Consider the following 15,375-nt stretch of genomic DNA (forward strand, 5'->3'; position numbering starts at 1 on the left):
TCAGGGCTGCCAAAGGTGGGATTTGAACCCACTATCTCCCGGATGCAAGCTCTCAGCCGCACGCCTGTAACTGCACGGCCAACTCACCCGGAGATTTCTGTATGAAAGGTACGGCCATATTATCTCAATTGCATGTAATGCTACTGGTGCAACTTCCAGCTTGAATAATGACGTGGTTCTTAGTGAAAGGGTTTTGAGATTGTGAATCTCCATTGTAGCCTTTATCATAGCCACTATTCTACCATCAATGTGCCTTGTGAAAGTGAATCTAGTGACTTGTAGAGTCACCCATAGCTAATATTTGAAAGATTTGACTATTTCCATTGTTTGGTTTCTGCATGTAAATGTATCTGCTGAAGACAGTTTCCCTCATTTACAGAACTTCATGAACTTTGTCTTACTCTGGTTTATATGTATGTCATTCTCTTGAGACCATTCCACTAGACTATTAAATGCTTTCTGTAATGAGGTCTTGCTATTGCTCAGTATAACCATATCATCTACATATAAGTACATATTCACATCTCTATAGTTACTACCTTTTGTACTAAGCCATGTGTGATCATGTTAATCACCATGCGGCTCAGGGGGTCACCTTGTAGTATGGGTAGTAACGCCATTCGTTTTTGTGTCTCTTGACTGAAGACAACCATTATTGATGTTTATTACATTCCATTTCATTATGTTAATTAACTTGATGAATTGGTCTTGACGCTGCTTTGAGCTTCTGGATGAGGATGGTATTGTTTACCCCATCCAACGTCTTTGTATAGTCTATGAATACAACAAAAACGTGCCCTTTTTGCTTCCTTACTGAATCGCGAACATACTGGAGTACACAGTGTGCTTCTTGTACTGTATACCTCCCTGGTATGAACCCATATTACTCCATGGCATGGTTTCCATCAACCAGTCAAAGATTCTGTTCGTAATTACGAGGGTCGAGTCATAAGTCATGGCAACTATTTTTTTTTTGCCGCGAACAGGAGACAACGCAGAAAATCTAAGATAAGCATTTGGAAATATAGGGCATGTACTTATGCATAGTGCCTGAAAACAAATTCTGACTTCAGGAGATTCTCGTAGGAAAGTGACAGAACACACGCCATTGGTACTGTTTTATTATGGTATAGACAGCAAATACACAAGACAACGTACAAAGGACAGGTCTCCACTGGTTATAGACTTTCAAAATAATCACCCAAGGTTTCCACTGTGCGTTGCTAGCAGTGGGGCATGTGTTGAATACCATTCACTGCATGTGTATCGCTAACGCCACCTCGCCACTGTTCTATAGTGCATGGCATGCACACCTAATGCTTCCCGCAACTCTGCATGGCGTTGGCGTGCATTTCTGCCACAGAGAACTGCTATTTTAATATACGATCGTTGCTCCTGCTTGTTGATGTCCATTTTCTGACGGTCTCACTCACACACTGAACTTGGGGGTATGCTTAGACCCACACTGTTGTTTACATACACCATCTAGTGGCATCATACGCAAGTACATACGGTACGTTTCCAAATGCATATCTTAGATATTCCATGTTGTCTCCTGTTTGCGAGAAAAAAAATAGTTGCTATGACTTATGACTCGACCTACGTATATTGGATAGCATCTTGAAGGCGCATGTTCTAGCGCAATCCCTCTGTATGAGTCAGGAGAGCTCCGAGGTCCTTTACCTTTATATAACATCTTTATCATTGATTTTTTCCAGATGTTGGGGAATGTTCGATGATGATTATGCTTTTTGTTTTAAGGGGCCTAACATCTAAGGTCATCGGCCATGAGGATTGTTCAGTGCCATACATTTGTTATATAGTGCTGTCCATATGCTGATGGTGTATGGGAGGGCTTTCTTGATTAGTTCATTTGTGATATTATCTGGACTGGCAGTTTTATGGTATTTGCTTTTCTGTACAACTGGCCATACTTCTGCTTCTGTTATGTCCGAGTATATACCAGTTTCAGGTCAATTCCTTGTTGAGTCATGTTGGGCGAGTTTCGTTTCTCGTTACAGTTCAGAGTAATAAGCTTGTCAGGTTCCCACTGGGATGTGAGCTGCCACTGTGGTGTTCCTGATGTTAAGTATTCTGTAAGGTTTATTTTCTGCTTCTTCAATTAATCGCTGTGCAAATTCATCCTTGCGTGTATATTTTCTGGTTTCCTGAGTATGCCTAGTTGAAAGTCCCAATGTTCTAGCTCCCAGAGTCCATCATCGTACTACATTCGGTTCCTGCTCGGTGATCTTCTGTACTTGGAAAACTCTTTTACTGGGAGATAACCATTTACTCAATCATACATCATTCACTCAGGCAGTTTTATAGGAAATAATTTTGACAAGAAAATCTAAAGTTCTTCAAGTTCATAGATTTTCTAATATTCACTGGAATAGAGTTTCAGAATCTGGCACCCGACACTTGGAACAACCAGTTAAAATAATAGTTTTGTTGATGGGAATAGCAATAGGAAGGGAGTTGAAACGTCTTAGCGTCATGAAAAGAGGAAAGCAAGTTAAACAAAGAAGAAAAGTAGTAGGGTTGTGATTCATCAACAGTCAAACTAGAGAAGCTGTGTGTAACTTACATAGTTCATTGAATTTTAACCCGGCTAATCTTTCAAAATAGTGTGTTACATCAGCAGAGAAATTTAATGAAAATATTAATCTTTTACAGGAATTTAATGGGTTTTTTTTTTTTTTTTTTTTTGGTAACTTACTGGTATGTTCAATAGTTGCATCAAACAACATCACAACACTTAAATAATGGGAGTATGAGTGTCTGAACCAATCTAATTTTTAAATTTAGAGGGAGATAGGATTGCTGATATTTGAGAGGATGCAGGTACTCTCCTGCATTCACTCATTATGTGTTCACTCCAATTTAGACTTTCAGTCATTCTGGTACAGATGTTTTTTATTGCATTTAAAACACCACTTAGCTATAAGTTGGGGATATAGTTGCTTTTGACATTGGTTATGAGCCTAGTTTGTCCAAGGATTATTGCTTGCGTTTTATTCGGAGTAATAAAGAGAAAATTTTTGCCAGCATACTGTGTTATGTTGCTGAGATCATCACAGATTTGCTTTATTGCAAAATGTTTCCAACTGGTGAATGATAGTATATTTAAAAATCATAAGCATACAAATGATATTTGCAAAATTGAAGTAATTCTGAAATATATAAACTAAAAAGACTTGGGCCTAACAGGAAATGGAAAAGGGAACCTGGTGATGATGATAAATGATAATGAATTTGTTCGATTTGACTGTACCAATATACTGATTATAGATAGATAGATAGATCAATCAATCAATCAATCAATCAATCAATCAATCAATCAATCAATCAATCAATCAATCAATCTTGGTCTGCATTTAGGGCAGTCGCCCAGGTGGCAGATTCCCTATCTGTTGTTTTCCTAGCCTTTTCTTAAATGATCGCAAAGAAATTAGAAAATTATTGGTAAGTTATTCCAACCCCTAACTCCCCTTCCTATAAACAAATATATGCCCCGATACGTCCTCTTGAATTCCAACTTTATCTTCATATTGTGATCTTTCCTACTATTAAAGACACCACTCAAACTTATTCGTCTACTGCTGTCCTCCCACACCATCTCTCCTCTGACAGCTCGTAACATACCATTTATAATACCAATATAATGGTCCGTTATTGTACATTATAAATTTTCCAGCTAACTCATTCTTGGTTGCTTGTGTTTCGCCCTCGTGTGCTAAGTTAAGCTCGTCAGTTGGGACTTAGCACACCACCCAAGACGCAAGGCTAGTGCATACCGTGGAGGCCACTGCATAGGCTATTTGAAGCCACCAGCAGTGCCAATGCACTATGAGAGCTATGTCTCATTTTCAAAAATAGATGCCTGCCTGTCAGGACAAATATTTTAGGTTCCCTATGGGAATCAACATCTACATCACATACCATTTAATCGAGCAGCTCATCTCCTTTCTCCCAAATCTTCCCAGCCCAAACTTTGCAACATTTTTGTAACGCTACTCTTATTACAAGTTGTCCATTTCATGACCGTATCGATGTTTAATCAAGAAGTAAGTATAAATAACCACCTAATCGATACTTTATTAATGCCTCAGGCAAAATTGAATAAAATTAAAACTTACAGGACATGTTTCGACCACTTAGTGGTCCTCTTCAGCTGTGGTGGTTATTTATACTTACTTCTTACGCTACTCTTATGTCAGAAATCACCCAGAAAAAAATCAAGCTGCTTTTCTTTGGATTTTTTCCAGTTCTTGAATCAGGTAATCCTGGTGAGGGTCCCATACACTGGAACCATACTCTAGTTGGGGTCTTACCAGAGACTTATAGGCCCTCTCCTTTACATCCTTGCTACAACCCCTAAATACCCTCATAACCATGTGCAGAGATCTGTACCCTTTATTCACAATCATATTTATGTGATTACCCCAATGAAGGTCTTTTCTTATATTAACACCTAGGTACTTACAATGATCCCCAAAAGGAACTTTCACCCCATCAACGCAGTAATTAAAACTGAGAGGACTTTTCCTATTTGTGAAACTCACAACCTGACTTTTAACCCCGTTTATCAACATACCACTGTCCACTGTCCATCTCACAACACTATCGAGGTCACCCTGCAGCCGCTCACAATCTTATAACTTATTTATTACTCTGTACAGAATAACATCATCTACAAACAGCCTTATCTCTGATTCCACTTCTTTAAATATATCATATATATATATATATATATATATATATATATATATATGTATAAGAAAACATAAAGGTCCGATAATACTGCCTTGAGGAATTCCCCTCTTAATTATTACAGGGTAAGATAAAGCTTCGTCTACTCTAATTCTCTGAGTTCTATTTTCTAGAAATATAGCCACCCATTCAGTCACTCTTTTTTCTAGTCCAATTGCACTCATTTTTGCCAGTAGTCTTCCATTGTCTACCCTATCAAATGCCTTAGATAGGTCAATTGCAATACAGTCCATCTGGCCTCCTGAATCCAGGATATCTGCTATATCTTGCTGAAATCCTACAAGCTGAGCTTCAGTCGAATAACCTTTCCTAAACCCAAACTGCCTTCTGTCAAACCAGTTATTAATTTTGCAAACATGTCTAATATAATCAGAAAGAATCTCAAGTTTTACTTGGAGTACGAATCACAGGGACATGGCTTTTCATTTCAAATATCTCATATGCATTGCTGGAGTTTGAACTATCGCTGTCTTGGTGACAGACCACCGATTATGTCACGCGACTATCATAACCTTTTACAAACAGTTCAATGGAGTCAAAGCCAGAAAACAGGCACCATAGTCAAGTTCCGATGTTGGACAAATGAGGCGCTAGGGCAGTTGAGAAGAGAGTGCAGTGATCTCTGGAGAAATAGGAGTTGTTCTGCATAAAGACTGTGCTGATTTAGCTTCAGACTCAGATTGTGTTCTTTTTCCTGGGTAAAAGTGAAGAATGTGAATGTGTTTGTTGCGAGATCCAGAGCAAAAGTTGGCAGGGATGTGAAGCGAAACAGCGCAAGCATTTGTATGAACTGTAGTGAACTTCAATATGAAATGGATCTAAAGATGACATTAGGGCCTGGATTTTTATGTAATATAAAAGTGCAAAATATGTAATATACACATAATATATAATTGAACATGTAATATTCATAAAATACCTAATAGTATTAAGTCACTACATTTACAAATAAGCTTGTATATTCCTTTTATTATGACTAATGGTTACGATATGAGACAGTGAAAATGTTTTAAACACCTCCATATTTTATAACAAAGTCATCGCTGTTACTTTAGATAATTTATGGTAGTCTACTGCTTTCTAATTTTGACAGTATTAAATAATCAAATTAAAGACATAATCATAACCCTTCAAAAGTTTAAAAATAATAATATGCACTGTAAATCACAGAGTATATTGCACAATGTATTGTGGCTAATTTCCTATTGCCCTCATGCCCTAAAAATGAAACAAATAAATGTTACTAAATAAAGTTAATATATAGAATCTGCCTTTACATCCATATTAAGTAACACAAATAGTACAGCACTTTTTTTAAATCGTGTTACACAGTGTGTCACCAAGTACTTCTCCATGGTTTCCATTATGATGTTTTTGTGCTGATGCGATAAAATTCTCTCGTACGGTGAGGAGGACTGTTCAACTTTGCAGGAAGTCACCGGTGTACATTTTAAAAGATAAAACAAGTTGGATGAAATATCTTCCAGGGGCTCTTCTTGTTCGTCACGTATGATCTTGCAAACAGATAGAGAGCTTGAATAACCCAGATTTTGTTTCAAGACCGCATGGAGTTTGTTAGAAACTCTGACCAGTGAAAGGCCATCCCAGATTATAAGAAAGAATTAGTGCTGTTGTATGCAGTTGATACACTCACACTACTGTATTTCACAAAGGGTTAGAAAAAACTATTTTAAAGGAATTTTAAAGCCAACTTTAGTTACTGAAGTACACTGACTGAGCAAATGTCATGGGATAGCAGAGCACTGATGCGCAGGTGTGTTGTCTGCGCACCACATGCCACCTGTGCCAGCGGCAGTTGTATAGGAGACCTTGTGTGCAGTGGCTGTGCACGTGACAGGTGTAACATGGAACGTTGTCGTGAGATACCCGACGGATGGGAAGTGTGATTTCGGAAGTGATGCGGGAATTCGGCTTCACAGGATCAACCCTGTCCAGGGTGTATCGTGAATGGTTGAATGCGGGTGTCACCGTCCACAACAGACGAACGACCGGCCGTCAAGCCACCCTCGATGACCACGACCAGCAACATCTGAGACGGATTGTCAATAGTGACAGACGGGCAACCGTGCAACAAATCAGGCTCAATTCAACAGGGGCCGTGCTAGAGACGTCTCCCAGTGGACAATCTGTAGCAACATGGATTCTATGGGGTATGGGAGCTGGCGCCGCACAAGGGTGCCACTCTTAACCCAACGTCATCGGGCACAACGACGCGCATTTGTCGCCAGTCACCAGGGATGGACACTGGAACAATGGCGTAACGTGATATGGTCGGACGAATCACGATTTCAACTGCACCATGCCGATGGGAAGCACCGTGTATGGTGCAGACCACACGAAGTGATGGATCCCGCCTGCCTCGAAGGTGTGGTCCAGGGCGCTAGTGTCTCTGTTATGGTCTGGGGTGCATTTTCCTGGTATGGAATGGGCCCCCTAGTTGTTCTGGAAGAGACTTTGAATGGTACGCGGTATGTTGAGCTGCTCAGAGACCATCTCCACCGTTTTTGGCCTTCCAGCGCCCAGACGGTTCTGCGGTGTTTCAAGATGATAATGCGCCGCCACATTGCTCCCACATCGCCCGGGAATGGTTCCAGGAACATGCAGTGGAGGTCCAATGACCGCCATGGCCACCCAGGAGCCCCGATATGAACCATATCGAGCATATCTGGGATGTCCTGGAACGCAAGCTCCATGCCATGGATCCTGCACCCACGAACAGACCAGCATTGGTGGCTGCTCTGCAAACAATTTGGTGTCAGCTGCAACCAGAGGACTACCAGGGACTTGTCGACTCACTTCCACGACATCTCGCTGCAGTTTGCAGGACCAGAGGAGGTTCCACACGCTATTAGGTGACTATCCTATGACATTTGCTAAGTCAGTGTATATTCTATATGGGATGAAATTCCCCAATTATTTTACTATAGCCTGAAAATTAAACGAGCTGACACAGTTTTAATCTTTTAAAATAATTGTTCAATCTTCCTTCACTCCAACCACATTCTTTAATTTTCATATTCCATTATATTTTATTATGTATACCTTTAAATAATTATTATTATTACTATTATTATTGTTACGGGGTTTCCTGTGGAATGCACAGGTGAAAGAAGGTGCTGGGGTGAATGGGTCTAACTACAATGTCCAGAATAGAACTTTAAACTTAATATTTTTTTCATCCCAATATTACAGGTTCAAGTAGCAATCATTAAACCAGATTGGAAAAATCCAAGATTCAGAACTATAACACTTTGGGCTTTAAGCCCCTAGCTTTACATTTCCTGAGCTACAAGCTCAAATTTACAAAGAGCACAAATTTATTCAAGGGCAGAAATCCCCTAATTCATGGAGCAATTGCAATTGCTCCCAGAGGCACTCGTTACAATCACAAAATTTGAAAAAGAGCTAACAGGCTCTCGGTTTCTTACTGCCTACTCAAGGCAACATTACATCACTCTCTGGTCTCTCAAACCACCATTTACAAAATTGAACTTACTTTTACAGGGGTATTAAATACCCAACCTACTGAGCCTTCGTGGAATAAGAATAATAGGTTAAATTAATGGTCCGAACACAAAATGAATGGAGGTGTATACTTGCTCTCCTAGATATGAACACAAAAAACTAAGGGGCCCTAGGCCGATGAACCAGGGGCTATTCCCAAACCACTGAGGTGATTCGTATAGAAATTACATTAACACAGTACAGTAGGAAAAACAGTTAGAGAAAAACGTAGTCACCTCAAACCAAGTTGACGGGGAGCTCGAGAGTGTACTTCACTCTCTATCCCCAATTTACAGTTAAAGATTTTATGAAGTTTTTACATTAGCCGGCAGAAAGTTACATTTTTAGAAAAGTAGGTTACATAGTTAACGATTCGGACCTTTCCCTCGGGTTAAACTGCGGAGTTAGCAAGAAAGAAAGATGTTATGTGGCCATTACCCTGTAGATGTACTGCTGACCGATGAAAGAGGCCGCCCACCTCCTGCTTTGACACACACACTTAGTAAGATGACCATCAATTGGCCAAGAAATGAGAAAAGACACAGTTTATCAACCCTCAGGAAAGGTTCGAGATCATTCAAGATGAATCAGGACACGCCCTCTGGATTTTATTGGTTAAACACAAGGTGAAGAAGAAATACGGGATTGGTTGGAAATTAATTACAAAAATTAGGGATTGGTTAGATTCAAAACTGGTAGAAATAAAGGAAGAATTGCCAACCCAAAAATAAATGAAAATCATTCAGTTACAAAAACCTAGAAATACAAAACTTCTTTAAATCATAAGTTCTTTCACTTCGCACCAGGGTGCATGATCATAGTTTTTAGTGGTGTCATCTGTGGAAGAATGTCCAAACTTCTTGATGAATGTCAAACAAAACAAGTAGAAATTCACTCAGGTTAGGAAACTGCACAATAACAAAATTACTCAATATTTAGGTGGTGACATCTTCTCATTAAAGTTCCAAGTTGGTGTAGTTTCAGTTTCACTGTTTCACCAATAGAGGAGTTCATTTAGGCGCTGAATTTGAATGCACGGCGTTGGGGTGTACCTCCCGGTACAATTATTATTAATATGATGAACATGTGAAGAAGTCTACCTCTATTAACAAGAAGATACCACATTAGATGCAACTACCTTTCAACTACAAAACTGACATTCTTCTCAACTAGACTATCGCATGGATGCCTGTCATTCCGGTGACCGTGGTGTCAGCAAGGGCATGCGACTTTACATCGTCGGCCCCAACTCTTTCATACATGAGTGCGCAGATGCAACAACTCAAGCGTGAAGTTCTCAGCTTTGGTGTATTTAGTCTTATTATAGTAGAGATATCCGTAGAAACTTTCTTACTGCTGTTGTTATTAGGAAAGGCTTAGCTGCAGTTAAGAATTGTGAAATTCTTGTGTATTTCTTTCATTACTCGGTAATTAACGGCAGTTTTTATCCTTACAAGTAACAAATCTCATTGTAGACCGTATTGGACATCAGATTACGAAATCACATAAGAGGTAAGCGATCTTAGACTCTCATTTTGAACACCCTATTTTCGAGGCCCGAGTACATCTTTTTCCATTTTTCAGACTTCAGCTGACGCACTTTGCATCTTATTTTTTTACCCTTTTGGTCTTGAAAAGTAAAATGAAGACACCTGTTATTCAGCTTTAACCATTGTTTTGGATGAAGTGGATATTGGCCTCTACCTTATAAGCGGCTTCAGGCATGATCAATCCTGTTTGAAGTGTTACTACTCCATCTCTGATACAATATGTGATTTCTCTTGCCCGACTCACGTATCCATACAAGAGTGAGATTTAATTATTTCTTCATTCAAAAGAATATAATCATTTTTTGTTATTTATGAACATCCTTATTAACTGACTGGTAACAATGAGTTTGATTATTACACTGCCAGCTCTGTGTTGTACCTTATGATTTTTAACCTCTGGCAACACGATTACGTGTTGTTCTTTTTCACTCAGCCATGATAAACACTCATATATTTTCACTCTTGTTTTATGTTTGAACATTCTGATTGACTGATTGGTAGCAATGATATCCTAATGATTTTAATTATTTCTCTACAAGCTCTGTATTGTACTTTCTCTTTTTAACCTCTGTTTCAACACGATTGTTGTTTTTCTCTTAGCCAGGTTGTAACTTTCTATGTTTTTATTACACTAGTTTTAAGCCTATTTGATTTTCTAAATGTAAAAGTTGATTTTTAGGGTGCCATATATTTTAAGGACACTAGGTTCGGGGCCCTGACCTAACTTTAGCCTAAGATTTATTTTGGCTGATGATGCTTACGACAGTTAAGCGAAACATGTCCCCTCTTACAACATCCGTTGTACTGTTTATATCCTAAATATAAGGAAAGATAAGTATTGGAAAGGGGGTGTTAACTATTATTCTTATTTTAAAGTTTTTATCCTGTTAGGGTGTTGTAGGATAAAAACAGAGTACAACTAAGTAGTACTGTAGTGTACAGTATATTAATTACCTTATTGTCGTGTAATCTTAGTGTACTATCCTAGACAATATTTCTTTCATTTCATTTTTTCGCACATAATTATTTTATTTTTCCTTTTCATTTCATTTTTCCGTAAAGAATGGCTAAGGAGTGCAAGTGTAGGAACTGTGGGTGTGGCCAGGCATTAAGAAGTACAGTAGAATTCCATTAGTCGGGCATCCAAGAGTCCGGAACGCCCGATGGTCCGGCACCATTCCAGGATTTTTTATGTTATCTCTTAATAATGATCTCTCATGAACAATTTGATGCATTATTTATCAAAACCAAACAAAGCGTATTTTTTATTATTTCAAAGTTAATTGTGCAAATGTATCTGATACAATCCATTTGTTATGTATTGACTTCCTTAAATACCTTTACAGCATCTCTGGAAATATTCAGCCTAGAAGCCTGTGTGCTATACTGAGTACTGGAAAGCCAACTATATGATAAAAAAACAGATTTAAAAAATTGAATGTATGGGCCACGTTCAAAAACGGATGAGAACAAGACTTCAAAAATTAAAGCGGACAGAAGGAAAAGACAAGTTGTAGATGGAAAGACTCTAAATGTTAAAGGAAGACTTACAGATAAAAACATCGATGATATCCGGCATTATTATGGAATGGCAATATGAAACAACACGTTTGAAAATGGGAGTGTGTTATTAAACTAATGATTCTGCTGATGAACATTTTACTGCAAAACGCCGTGTTACAGTTTTTTTCGCTGTACGCATTAACCTATATCGTAGTAAGAGGTACCGCCCGATAGTCGGGCATTTTCGGTAATCCGGCACCGGGCCGGTCCCGAACGTGCCGGACTATCGCACTTCTACTGTATGAGGGAGGAGTTGGAGAGTTTGAGGGAGATAATCAGAATTATCTCATAACTCATAAGACAGGAAGGAAGGTAGTTCTCCCTCAAACAATGTACAAAATACAGTAGGTGTCTAATGTTCTAAGGGGAAGGAGATTGCAGGCTAAGGCCTCTATTCAGAATGAGAATTCAGGACAGGTGTCTGTGAGAAATTGGTACGAGTCACTGCAGAGGGAAGATGAGGAACAGGGAACTGTTGTTGAGAAGTGTGGAAATAGGAGGAAGGGGTAGGAAAGGGAAATGTACAGGGTCATGTTGTTGTTTGAGTCATCAGTCCATAGACTGGTTTGATGCAGCTCTCCATGCCACCATATCATGTGCTAACCTTTTCATTTCTGCGTACCTACTGCATCCTACATCTGCTCTAATCTGCTTGTCATATTCATACCCTGGTCTACCCCGACCGTTCTTACCACCTACACTTTCTTCAAAAACCAACTGAACAAGTCCTGGGTGTCTTACGATGTGTCCTATCATTCCATCTCTTCTTCTCGTCACATTTAGCCAAATCGATCTCCTCTCACCAATTCGATTCAGTATCTCTTCATTTGTGATTCGATCTATCCATCTCACCTTCAGCATTCTTCTGTAACACCACATTTCAAAAGCTTCTATTCTCTTTCTTTCTGAGCTAGTTATTGTCCATGTTTCACTTCCATACAATGCCACGCTCCACACAAAAGACTTCAAAAACATCTAATTCCTATATCAATGTTTGAAGTGAGCAAATTTGTTTTCTTAAGAAAGCTCTTCCTTGCTTGTGCTAATCTGCATTTTATGTCCTCCTTACTTCTGCCATCGTCAGTTATTTTACTACCCAAGTAACAATATTCATCTATTTCCTTTAAGACTTCATTTCCTAATTTAATATTTCCTGCATCACTTGCCTTCGTTCGACTGCACTCCATTACATTTGTTTTGGACTTATTTATTTTCATCTTGTACTCCTTACCAAAAAGACTTGGTCCATACCATTCAGCAGCTTCTCGAGATCTTCTGCAGTCTCAGACAAAATAACAATATCATCAGCAAATCTCAAGGTTTTGATTTCCTCTCCTTGGATTGTGATTCCCTTTCCAAATTTCTCTTTGATTTCCTTTACTGCCTGTTCTATGTAAACATTGAAAAGGAGGGGGAACAAACTGCAGCTTTGCCTCACTCCTTTCTGGATTGCTGCTTCTTTTTCAAAGCCCTCGATTCTTATCACTGCAGACTGATTTTTATACAGATTGTAGATAATTCTTCGTTCTCGGTATCTGATCCCAATCACCTTCAGAATCGTAAATAGCTTGGTCCAATCAACATTATCGAATGCCTTTTCTAGATCTACGAATGCTATGTACGTGGGCTTGACCTTTTTGATTCGATCCTCTAATATCAGACGTAAAGCCAGGATTGCTTCACGTGTTCCTACATTTCTTCTGAAGCCAAACTGATCTTCTCCCAGCTCAGCTTCAACTTGTTTTTCCATTCTTCTGTAAACAATACCTGTTAAAATTTTGCAGTAGCTACCCGCTTACAGGGTCATAGGAAGGATAAAAAGGAGGAGGAAGTAGCTTCTGCAGCTGTCAGTGCAGACAGGGCTGACCAGGAGGGGAGGGGATCAGTTGAGGTGGGTAGGGTTAAGGCTCTGGTCATGGGGGATTCTATTGTAAACATATGGGGAAAGTATGTAGAAGAAAGAGAACCAGGATTGAGTGTTATCCAGGAATTAGGTTGAGGCAGATGTTGAAGAAAGTAGAAGAGAAAGAGAAAGGGAAGGAGAAGGTGGTAGTGTTTCACGTGGTACCAACAACGTAAAGCAAGCTGGCATGAGTACTAACATAGTTGGGGAAGTGTGGGATCTGGTAAATGCAGCACGGGAGAAGTTTAAGGAAGCAGAAATTATCAGTGGAATACTGTGTAGGAAGGATACTGACTGGAGGGTGATTGGGGATTTAAATGAGACTATAGAGTGGGTATGTGGGAAATTGGGAGCGAGATTTCTAGATCCTAATGGGTGGTTAAGAGATAGGGATCTGCGCTCAGATGGCCTTCACTTAAACCGCAGTCGTACGTATAAGTTGCTGGCCCCGTGGTGTAGGGTTAGCATGCCTGCCTCTCACCTGGAGGCCCCTGGTTCGATTCCTGGCCAGGTCAGAGATTTTTACCTGGACCTGAGGGCTGGTTCGTCTGCCTATGTGATTAGAATTGCGGAGCTATTTGACGGTGAGATAGACGCCCTGGTCTAGAAAGCCAAGAATAACGGCTGAGAGGATTTGTTGTGCTGACCACACGACACCTCGTAATTTGCAAGCCTTCGGTCTGAGCAGTGGTCGCTTGGTAGGTCAAGGCCCTTCAAGGGCTGCAGTGCCATTGGGGGAGGGGGGGGTATGTATAAGTTAGGAAATTTGTTTGGAATAGTTATAGAGGGTACATTCAGTGAAATGGGGTAGTCTAGGGAGTGGTGATAAGGGTACAGGCATCTGAAAATCAAGTAGGGATGACATAAAAATGTTAGTGTTGAACTGTAGACGTACTGTAAAGAAAGAAGCCGAACTAATTTAAGATATATACTTGCCAGGTATTGTAATAGGAGTTGAATCATGGCTGAGAAATGATATAATGCATGCAGAAATATTCTCACCAAACTGGAGTGTGTACCGTACAGATAGGATAGGAATGGTAGGAGGGGGAGTATCCTTTCTGATAAAAGAAGAATTTGTAAGCTACGAAAAAGTTAAAGATGACAAACATGAAATTCTAGGTGTAAGATGATGTACAAGTTCACGGTGCCCTCCATCGGTAATGCTGGAATTCAATATGGTGTTGGCCCACCCTTAGCCCTGATGACAGCTTCCACTCACTCAGGCATATGTACAATCGGGTGCTGGAAGGTTGCTTGGGGAATGGCAGCCCATTCTTCACGGAGCGCTGCACTGAGGAGAGGTAGCGATGTCGGTCGGTGAGGCCTGGCATGAAGTCTGCGTTCCAAAACATCCCCAAGGTGTTCTATAGGATTCAGGTCGGGACTCTGTGCAGGCCAGTCCATTACAGGGATGTTATGGTCATGTAACCACTCCGCCATAAGCGGTGCATTATGAACAGGTGCTCGACCATGTTGAAAGATGCAATCGCCATCCCCGAAGTGCTCCTCAACAGTGGGAAGCAAGAAGGTGCTTAAAACATCCATGTAGGCCTGTGCTGTGATAGTGCCACGCAAAACAACAAGGGGTGCAAGCCCACTCCATGAAAAGCACGACCACTCCATGAAAAGCACGACCACACCATAACACCACCGCCTCCGAATTTTACTGTTGGCACTACACACGCTGGCAGATGACGTTCACCGGGCATTCGCTATACCCACACCCTACCATCAGATCAGCACATTGTGTACCGTGTTTTGTCACTCCACACAACGTTTTTTCACTGTTCAATCGTCCAATGTTTACGCTCCTTACACCAAACGAGGCATCGTTTGGCATTGACCTGCGTGATGTGTGGCTTATGGGCAGCCGCTCGACCATGAAATCCAAGTTTTCTCACCTCCCGCCGGAATGTCATAGTACTTGGAGTGGATCCTGATGCAGTTTGGAATTCCTGTGTGATGGTCTGGATAGATGGCTGCCTATTACACTTGACGACACTCTTCAACTGTCGGCGGTCTCTGTCAGTCAACAGATGAGGTCGGCCTGTACGCTTT

The 15,375-nt window shown here is 40.3% G+C and overlaps 1 protein-coding gene across 2 annotated transcripts in view; it reads right to left on the reverse strand.

The window, feature by feature from the left end:
* The window catches only part of LOC136876418 (protein LZIC), a 195,782-nt gene that overhangs the window by 101,452 nt on the left and 78,955 nt on the right, over positions 1–15,375 (reverse strand). The gene's annotated exons all lie outside the window — the stretch shown is intronic.

Source organism: Anabrus simplex, chromosome 6 (genome assembly GCF_040414725.1).
Source record: "Anabrus simplex isolate iqAnaSimp1 chromosome 6, ASM4041472v1, whole genome shotgun sequence".
NCBI classification, from domain to species: domain Eukaryota; kingdom Metazoa; phylum Arthropoda; class Insecta; order Orthoptera; family Tettigoniidae; genus Anabrus; species Anabrus simplex.